The sequence below is a fragment of the Pelodiscus sinensis genome, chromosome 9, assembly GCF_052426305.1.
Source record: "Pelodiscus sinensis isolate ZL-2025 chromosome 9, ASM5242630v1, whole genome shotgun sequence".
Taxonomy (NCBI): domain Eukaryota; kingdom Metazoa; phylum Chordata; order Testudines; family Trionychidae; genus Pelodiscus; species Pelodiscus sinensis.
This window is the reverse complement of record NC_143060.1, coordinates 49771882-49782197: the sequence shown is the minus strand read 5'-3', so window position 1 is coordinate 49782197 and position 10316 is coordinate 49771882. Positions and strand designations below refer to the sequence as shown.

The 10316-nt window shown below is 39.1% G+C and overlaps 1 protein-coding gene across 2 annotated transcripts in view; it reads left to right on the top strand.

Annotated features, from left to right (window-relative positions):
• The first annotated feature begins 2518 nt into the window (after positions 1-2518).
• LOC102444287 (beta-1,3-galactosyltransferase 2-like) overlaps positions 2519-10316 on the top strand; it is a 93296-nt gene continuing 85498 nt past the window's right edge. For both annotated transcript variants that reach the window (XM_075936730.2, XM_075936729.2), the window contains exon 1: positions 2519-2865. The gene's annotated coding sequence lies outside the window, so the exon portion shown is untranslated. The remainder of the gene's footprint in view (positions 2866-10316) is intronic.

Genomic DNA, 10316 nt, shown 5'->3' with positions numbered 1-10316 from the left:
CAAAGCTTCTGCAACAATGCACAGACTGACATTATCCACAAACAACATCAAGTGACATACAATCGCAGCCACAATGAACACTATGGTATCCAGAGTCTCAAAAACAACCAAAACATTATAATCAAACCAGCTGACAAAGGGGGTGCTGTGGTCATTATGAATAAGGCCGACTATGGCCAGAATGCAACTAGAGAACTCTCCAACACCACATTTTACAGACCTCTCTCCTCTAATCCCACTTCAGAATACCAAAAGAAATTACACTGTGTCCTTAAAGAACTCCCTACATCTACTCGGGACCAAATCCACACAGAAACACCTTCTGAACCCTGACCGGGATTATTCTATTTGCTTCCCAAACTTCATAAACCTGGACACCCCAGACGTCCCATCATCTCAGGTATCAGCACGCTCATTACTGGATTATACAGCTATGCAGACTTTCTTCTTAAAACCTACGCAACCAACATTCCCAGCTATCTCCGAGATACTACTGACTTCCTGAGAAAACTACAAAATATCGATAACCTCCCTGATAACACCATGCTCGCTACCATGGATGTTGAAGCTCTCTACAGCAACATCCCGCATGAAGACGTATTACAAGCAATTAGAAACACTATCCCAGAGGACACCACTGCCAATCTGGTAGCAGATCTATGTAACTTCGTTCTCACCCACAATTATTTCCAATTTGAGGACAACTTATACCTCCAGATCAGTGGCACAGCATGGCCCCACAATACACTAACATCTCTACGGCTGACTTAGAACAACATTTCCTCAGGTCTCATCCCCTTTTACCCTTTCTCTACTTACGCTACATCAATGACATCTTTATGATCTGGACCCATGGCCAAGAAACACTGGATGCATTCCACAGAGACTTTAACAACCTACACCCCAACATCAATCTCAGCCTGGACCATTCTACACAAGAGATCCATTTCCTGGACACCACAGTACAAATCACCAATGGTAAATAAGATAACACTTTCTACAGAAAACCCACTGACTTATACAGTTACCTACTTGCCTCCAGTTCCAATCCAGAACACGATACGATCCATCATCTATAGCCAAGCCCTTCAATACAACCGCATCTGCTCTAATCCCACAGACAGAGACCAGAAACTTCAGGATTTCCACCAAGCATTTATAAACCTCAATTACCCACTGTGGCAAGATCAGTCTCCCTCCGGAGACCCTGACCACTGTTCTGTGCACTGTCCCACACTTTGAGGACTGCAGCACGGCCCTCACCTGCAGAGTTTTTGTCCCTGGGCCTTCCTGGCCCTTAGCATAAAGGATGTTGTATTCGGCTGAAGCCATGGGACAGTCATGGCTGACCAGAAAGCCCTCTTCTTGCCCCGAAGGGTGGGGGGTAATGGAGCCCTCCAACACCCTCTGCTCAACTCCTCACCTCCCCTTGTAGCCTTTAGCAGGACTGGTGGTTCCTTCTGCTACTCCATGCTGAGTCTCCTTAACACTGGGTTGTTTTCCTCCTCTCCACGCTCCACGCTCTGAACTGTTATTCATGCTTAAATTTAACACTTTATGAATGGGCCTTAACAAAGATGCTAATTATCTTACCCATTACAAAGATAGCTTCCACCTCTAATATCATTATCTCATAGACATTCACCTCCCCCCCTCATCCCCCTTCTGTTCTAAAATCTGATATGTCAATTTTATATGTGTTCACTTTTTTTGATTGTATCCCTTTGGTATATATGGTCATGCCTGTTTTCTTCCATAATTTGATCTGAGGAAGTGGGTCTGGCCCACAAAAGCTCATCACCTAATAAACCATCTTGTTAGTCTTTAAAGTGCTGCATAGTCCTGTCTTTTGTTTCAGCAAGACCAGACTAACATGGCTATATCTCTATTACTATTCCACATTTTTTGACTGATCAAAGTAACAATTTTGAATGAAGCAGAGAGAAAATCAAGTTCATTTTTTCATTTTTACTTCTCTTCAATATTCAGTGCTTGTAGTCTTTCTCCAACAACATAACTCCCACTCACTTTCCTATGCTTTGTGTATGTTTACCCGATACTTAATTAACACACTGTTTAATTTGCAGATGTACAGTAGTTTTATCCTCAACCCACTGCACTATTGCTTTTAACCCTATGCTTCCTCTAAGCTGGGTAGTGGCTTGAACTGTTAACAGCAAGATATTTTTTATCGGAGGGAAATACATTACTTAGGATTGGATCATATATTGACTTATTAGCCTTTACATAGTATGATGAACATATTTTCATTTAAAACTGAGCAAAGAAGGAAGGATTCAAGGTTAATAAGAACAATATGTTTCTTTACATAACTATATAAAGGAAGGTGTTGAGGCCTACCCAGAATATGTCAAATGAGCACCAGTTTAATTGTAAATGTAAAGGAAAGGCAGAATTGTGATATACAAGAGATGTAAGATAAAAAAAACAAAATTTGATTGGATGACCAACAGTAACCCCATCTTTAGGGAAGTAAGTAATACAGACTGCAATATGCAACAAAGTGCTGAAAATACCAAATGGAGAAGACAAACATTTTGAAAAGGCAGAATGAGACAACAAAAATCTAACATTAGCAATTGTCAAGTGAGTGGAGGAATACCGAAATACAGAAACAGGGTATATAAGGTTGGACAGAACAGACCAAGAGTGGACGGGTTGCAGATCCAAAAAGCTAGGTCTGATCAAGCAGGGCTCCCTCCCCGGCGCTGAATCTCACTGCCACACATAAGCTCCGAAAGGGGAACAACACCAGTAATAAGTGGCAACGAAAAATCCAAAAAAGGAGAGACATAAAGAAAAGAATATCTCCTGAATCTAAACAATGCTTCTATCTTTCTTAACGTGAGTATTATATATTTGATAACTCCACAAATTGTTTAAAGGTAAATCTGGAGGGTATATCTGTAGGAAGAGTTATTATTTCTTGTTTTTTAACTGTACTGTTTTTCTACTTTTTATTTGTATAGTACAGTCTTAAAAGAATCAGTGATAGTGAATTTAGTTAAATGGAAAATTAATTATAAAGTAAACAGAAAAATAAAAATCTTTGTTTGACCCTTAAAAGAAGTATTCCTTTGTCTGTGGTTTCAAATACTTTAAAGAACCAAACCCGGTTACCGAAATGGCATCATGAACAGGATTAGATGAGAGCAGAGGGTGTTCCTTTGATGAGTTAAACAAGACAGAAGAAGACTCTCAACCTCTGATTATAGCATAATAAGGATGAGAGTGAAGAACACATGCTCAAAATAGGAGCAGTTCTAGCAACAGGGGAAGAAAATCATACATATACTCTACATGTAACATGTTCAGGGTTGAGATGTTTAATGGCTAATAATGATCTAGTCAAATGGGAGTTAAAAGCAAAGTACCATTACCAGATGTAACACAAAAAAAACATATCTATAGAAACAGATTATAAAAAACTGCAAAACATATTAGAAAGAATAGCAGATATGACAGATCCGTATTGAAAAGGGGGTACCCCAGAAATATTAAAATTGCTAAGTCAAACAACTGACAAGTTGATAGGAGAGGTACTAGAGGACAGCCGACAAATGGGATCCAATTAAAGAGGTCTGTGTACTTTGGCACTGGTTAAAAAAAGCCGGAAATACAATAACTAGATTAGAAGGCACAGTAAATACCCTACAAGCCATATTAAAAAAAGAAACTCGGGAGAGAGAGAAAAAGGGGAATAATGGGAAAAAGATATGATAAAACCAACAGCCCCATCCTCTCCTTATCCTGAATCAGTCATAGACAAAAATCAAAAGGAAGAAAGGAAAAAAGAAGCAAAAGGAGGTTTGTACCCATGGGATATGCTAACGGAATGTAAATGTGAGACGGGGATAGGAGAAAAGGTTGAGGCTGGAGATGATTCAGTCAAGGCTCATCCGATAACACAAATAATATATAAACAGAGGGGAAGGCTTCCACCCATAGCCACTATGGAATCAAGGGAAAGATCCTGAATAGAAATGAATGACTTAATAAGTCGAACCCAAAGGAGACAGGGAGAGAACCCAGCAGTGTGGGTAGGAAGGCTAGTAATGGAAAATATGAATGAATTAATTTCACAACCAGAGCTAACTATATTAACAGGAAATCCTGGTTATTCAGGAGGGCTGATGAAAATGAGTTCAGCTATAGGGAATGAGGACTGGCCGTTAAATCAACCAGCCCCAATAGCCTTATCAATAGCAGCTACAGGTCAGGGAGGAACCTTACCAGAGAGTTGCATAAAGTTAAAGGAAGATGTTAAAGCTGCAGCTGTTGGAATTTCCTTCCTATTTTAACAACCCACAACAGCAGCCCAAGAACAGTTAGCAGCATAGACTCATAGACTTTAAGGTCAGAAGGGACTACTAAGATCATCTAGTCTGACCCCCTGCACAGTGCAGGCCTCAGAATCTCACCCACCCCTCCTAGAATAATCCTCTCACCTATATCTCCAATATTGAAGCCTTCAAATACTTTTAAGACCCCAAGATGCAGAGAATTCTCCAGCTGTGATCTATACCCCATGCTACAGAGGAAGGCGAAAAACTTACAGGGTCTTTGCCAATCTACCCTGAAAGAAAATTCCTTCCCGACCCCAAATATGGCGATCAGCTAAACCCTCAGCATGTGGGCAAGACTCACCAGCCAGACACCCAGAAAGTTCTCTATAGTAATTCCTATCATCCCTCCATTGACCTATTTTCCACTGATAGTGAAAGGTCAATTAGTTGCCAAGATCATGTTATCTCATCAAACCATCCCCTTCAGAAACCCATCTAGTTCAATCTTGAAACCAGATAGATCTTTTGCCCCCACTACTTCCCTTGGAAGGCCATTCCAGAGCCTCACTCCTCTAATGGTTAGAAACCTTCTTCTAATCTCAAGTCTAAATTTCCTACTAGCCAGCTTATATCCATTTGTTCTTGTGTCCACATTGGTATTAAGCTTAAATAATTCCTCTCCCTCCCTGGTATTTATCCCTCTAATATATTTAAAAAGTGCAATCATGTCTCCCCTCAGCCTTCTTTTGGTTAAAGTAAACAAGCCAAGCTCCTTGAGTCTCCTTTCATAAGACAGGTTTTCCATTCCTCGGATCATCCTAGTGGCCCTTTTTTGTACCTCTTCCAGTTTGAATTCATCCTTCTTAAACATGGGAGACCAGAACTGCACACAGTATTCCAAATGGAGTCTCACCAATGCCTTGTATAATGGCACTAACACCTCCTTATCTCTACTGGAAATACCTCGCCTAATACATCCCAAGATCGTATTAGCCTTTTTCATGGCCATGTCACAATGGCGGCTCATAGTCATCCTATAATCAGCCAGGACTCCAAGGTCCTTCTCCTTCTCCGTTACTTCCAACTGATGTGTCCCCAGCTTATAACTAAAATTCTTGTTATTAATCCCAAAATGCATAACCTTACACTTCTCACTATTAAATGTCATCCTATTGCTATCACTCCAATTTACAAGATCATCCAGATCTTCCTGTATGATATCCCGATCCTTTTCTGAATTGGCAATAGCTCCCAACTTTGTGTTATCCGCAAATTTTATCAGGACACTTCCACTTTTGGTGCCAAGGTCAGCGATAAAAAGATTAAATAAAATTGGCCCCAAAACTGATCCCTGAGGAACTCCGCTAGTAACCTTCCTCCAACCTGACAGTTTACCTTTCAATATAACCCGCTGTAGTCTCCCCTTTAACCAGTTACTTATCCACCTCTCAACTTTCATATTAATCCCCATCTTTTCCAATTTAACCAGTAATTCCCCATGTGATACTGTATCAAATGCCTTACTAAAGTAGAGGTAGATTAGATCCACTGCATTTCCTTTATCTAAAAAAATCTGTTACTTTCTCAAAAAAGGAGATCAGGTTGGTTTGGCACAATCTACCTTTTGTAAATCACAGAGAGCTGATCCTCACCAATTTAAATATATAAGGGATTCAGGATTGAGAACAATGGACAGAGTAACAGCACAAATGGTATGGTAAGGAGTAGAAATGAGGAAGGAAACCAAAGCCTGAAATTATGGCTAACAGCCCTAACAGGGAATAGTGTTTGGGGAATATTGGAAACTTTAAATGATTTGGAAGTAATATGCAAACACACCCCAGCACCTACATATGAACCCCCAAAAGACGCGCATAAAACGTGCGAAAATTTCCAAACCCTGAAGAAGGGGAAAGACCCAAGTAAGGAAGAAAGAGCCATATTTGGTTTTCTGTTAGGAAATGGATACAGTAGACAAGATTTAAAAAAGATGATACCCCAAGAACAAAAACAGACAGCAATAGAAAAAGGATGGCAAGAATGGACAAAATTCCCTAAATCAAAAAACGAATAGCAGAAGCCCCAAACCAAGGGCCCGGAAACAATCTAAGGGAAAAAGACAATAGAATTTATATAAGTGCCAAAGTATTAAATTGGGACACTGGAAATTACCGTAATCTCGAGTATAATGCGCACCTATGTATAATGCGCAACTGCCTTTTAAACCTCAGAATTCTTGAATAAACTAAACTCTTATCTATAATGCGCACACCCATTATACTCGAGATTTTACAGTATGCATAGGAAGGAAGGGGTTCACACCTGCCATGGGGTTCCCCTCCTCAGCTGAGCTCACGGGCTCTGAGCTTGCGCCTGCCGGGGGAACCTCCCCCTCCCAGCTGCCAGTGCACTGAGCTCATGCCTGCCAGAGGGGGGTGTCTCCTCCTCCCAGCATGCCATGCTCATGTCTGCTGGGAGGGGCCCCTCTCCGCCCAGCTCATGCCTGCCCCCTCCCCCGCCCAACTCGTGCCTGCAAAGGGTGATTTTAAAACTTTACAAAAAAACCTTCTATAGATAATGGGCACTCCGACTCTGATGCTAGAAAAAAACGGGAAAAAGTGCACATTATACTTGAGATTTTATGGTATGAACAATTTAAATGGTTATTAGATACAGGGACCCAAATAACCATAAGAGATGAAGCAAAAGTACCACATAAAGAAAGAAAGTGTAAAATATGAGTGTCAGGGCTAAATGGAGATAAAATATATCGAACAGGGGTAATAGAAGTAAAACAGGGACAGAATGTAACAAAAACCATGGAAGTACTAGGGGAAGAGAATATACTAGGCATGGATATAATAACACAGAACCCAGCAATACAACAGGATTTAAAAGCATTATTTCTAATACAAATATCAAATGAAAAATTACATATCACACAAATTGACGAGAATAAATTCAGATCCCAGAAGGTAAACAGTATACTAACAAAAGCGAAAGGAAAAGAACCCATTAATCAGTTATTAAAAGAGTTACTAGAAAGGAAAAACTGAACACACCCAATATAGGAGTCTAGCATGGGGGATAGAGAAAAAGGAAAAGGGAAAGTGGCAAATGTTAATAGATTATAGAAAAATAAATGAAGAAACACAATCAATTGCCTTTACCACTCCTTGGGATGAACCAACCATAGAACAATATTTAAAACAAAAAGGAGAATTAAAATGGGGAGCGCTAATAGATTTAAAGGATATGTTTTATAGTATACCTATAAAAGATAAAAAAGGAGCCTTAAATTTTTCAATTGGAGGAAAATACTATAGGTGGAACGTATTACCCCAAGGTTATAAAAATTCATGAGCATTAGCAATGGATGCCATTAGGTATACCCTTAGTCAACTAGGTTGAGAACAAGATCCCCAAATAATATTCTATGTAGATGGCCTTTTCATAAGAGAAAAGACACCAGAAAAAATTGAAAAATTAAAAAATTAAAACAAGAAGTTATAGAACATTTAACCTCTCAGGGATGGCAGATAAACGAAAGAAAAGTAGCTATGGCCCAAACTGAGTACTCCTTTCTAGGAATTCAGATGACAGAAAATAAAATAACAATAGGTACCATTTACCCCACTGGTATAGGTAAGTGGTTAAACAGCCCTCCGAAAACCCTCAAACAGCTACAGGAAGTTTTAGGCATGGTAAATTATAATAGGGCAAGTATTCAATGGTTAGGACATAAAATAAAACCCTTAATAAAGTTGAAATACCCCACTCTGATAAAAAGGTGGGGATCTAAGAGACCCCCGATAGATTTACAAATTAACTGGAATAAATGGTGGGTAACAGGAAGTGCAACACAAGGAGAAAAAACAGGAAGAGGTAGATAGGTGGATTTTGCAATTTAACGGACCCCAAAGACATTATGGTGAATATGGAAAACTATTATGGGTTTTAATGAAATAAAAGATAGGTACTTTTTAATGATGAGCGTAGGTCTTACTTTACATAACCCAAAGGTGTCAGCTTTATCATGGCTAATCATGGACATAATACTACCAACCTTTCAGAGTCAGAAACATATTTGGGCAAAATTGTATTATAGCTGGCTAGTAAGTTGGGCAAACATTAAACTGGGAAAAAATGTAGTACCCTGGAAGGCCCCCAAAGCTATACCAGGAATAACAGAAAAACTGGATATTTACAGATGGGAGCACGAAAGGGGGAAAAGCAAAGGCAGGATATTACTGTACCAAATGTGAAAATACATTCTTTATTGTGTTAGGAGAAAAAGTGAATGCCCAAGAAGCAGAAGTAGAAGGAGTTAGAATAGGATTACAACATGCACAAAAGAGCTACCCTAACGAACCGTGGGAATTAGTTATAGATAGTATGTATCGTATAAAGACACTGTTAAAAGGGAATACAGACATTGAAACACATGCAGTGTGGAGAGAAGTATGGACCATAATTAGAAATCATGTAAGTGGCACATCAGTGAAACATATCCCTAGCCATAAAGAAGGATATGATCCTGACCACGAACAACTAGATAAAGAATTGAAAGAATTTGACATGTTAGTAGAAAAAAACAAAGGAACAGGAGAAGTGGATCCATTCAAAAAATGGTTACATGAATGCACAGGCCACTTTGGGATACAAAAGGAAAGAGAATGAATAAGACAATATACAGGAGGAAACTCAATAATTGGAGTAAAAGAACATGACTTGAAAAAGAAGCCTCTGAACTGTCATTCATGCTTAAATTTGACACTTTATGAATTGCTTCTGCAATTATCACCTCTAATATCATTATCTCAAAAACACTACCTCCACCCCTCATGCCCCCTCTGTTCAAAAATCTGATTTGTCAATTTTATATATGTTCACTTTTTTTGATTGTATCCTTTTCGTATATATGGCCATGCCAATTTTCTTCCATAATTTGATCTGAGGAAGTGGGTCTGGCCCACAAAAGCTCATCACCTAATAAACTATCTTGTTTGTCTTTAAAGTGCTGCATAGTCCTGTCTTTTGTTTCAGCAAGACCAGATTAACATGGCTACATCTCTATTACTATTCCACATTTTTTGACTGATCAAAGTAACAATTTGAATGAAGCAGAGAGAAAATCAAGTTCATTTTTTCATTTTTACTTCTCTTCAATATTCATTGCTTGTAGTCTTTCTCCAACAACATAACTCCCACTCGCTTTCCTATGCTTTGTATGTGTTTACCCGATACTTAATTAACACACTGTTTAATTTGCAGATGTACAGTAGTTTTATCCTCAACCCACTGCACTATTGCTTTTAACCCTATGCTTCCTCTAAACTGGGTAGTGGCTTGAACTGTTAACAGCAAGATATTTTTTATCGGAGGGAAATACATTACTTAGGATTGGATCATATATTGACTTATTAGCCTTTACATAGTATGATGAACATATTTTCATTTAAAACCGAGCAAAGAAGGAAGGATTCAAGGTTAATAAGAACAACATGTTTCTTTACATAACTGGAGCCAAGAATTGCTCAGTTACTAGCTTTAGCATTTCTCTTCCAGGAAGCTCAGCTCACAAAATAGCTTCTCTAATGTTGGCTGATAAAGAGATAAAGAAGCAATCCTGCCATCTCTTCACTCTCTCCCTTGTTAATATCAGCTATGATGTCAGGAGCTATGAAGATAGTACAGCGTTCCAAAACAAAACACAATGCACCTCTTTTGATGCCTCCAAGCCATAAGTGTTGCCAGTTAACAATACAGCCTTAGTAGTCTTATTAAGCTTGCTAGACATTGCATTGCCACAGAGATATGTCTTACCTTGAATTAAAATACAGGACTATGTAGCACTTTAAAGACTAACAAGAAGGTTTATTAGATGATGAGCGAAAGCGGGGTTGGGTGGGAGTTATTCCTCTTTCTACGAGGAATAAGCCTTTTTGTGCAAAAGCTCTTGCACAAAAAGGCATGTGGACGGACAACAGGGGTTTTCTGTGCAAGAAA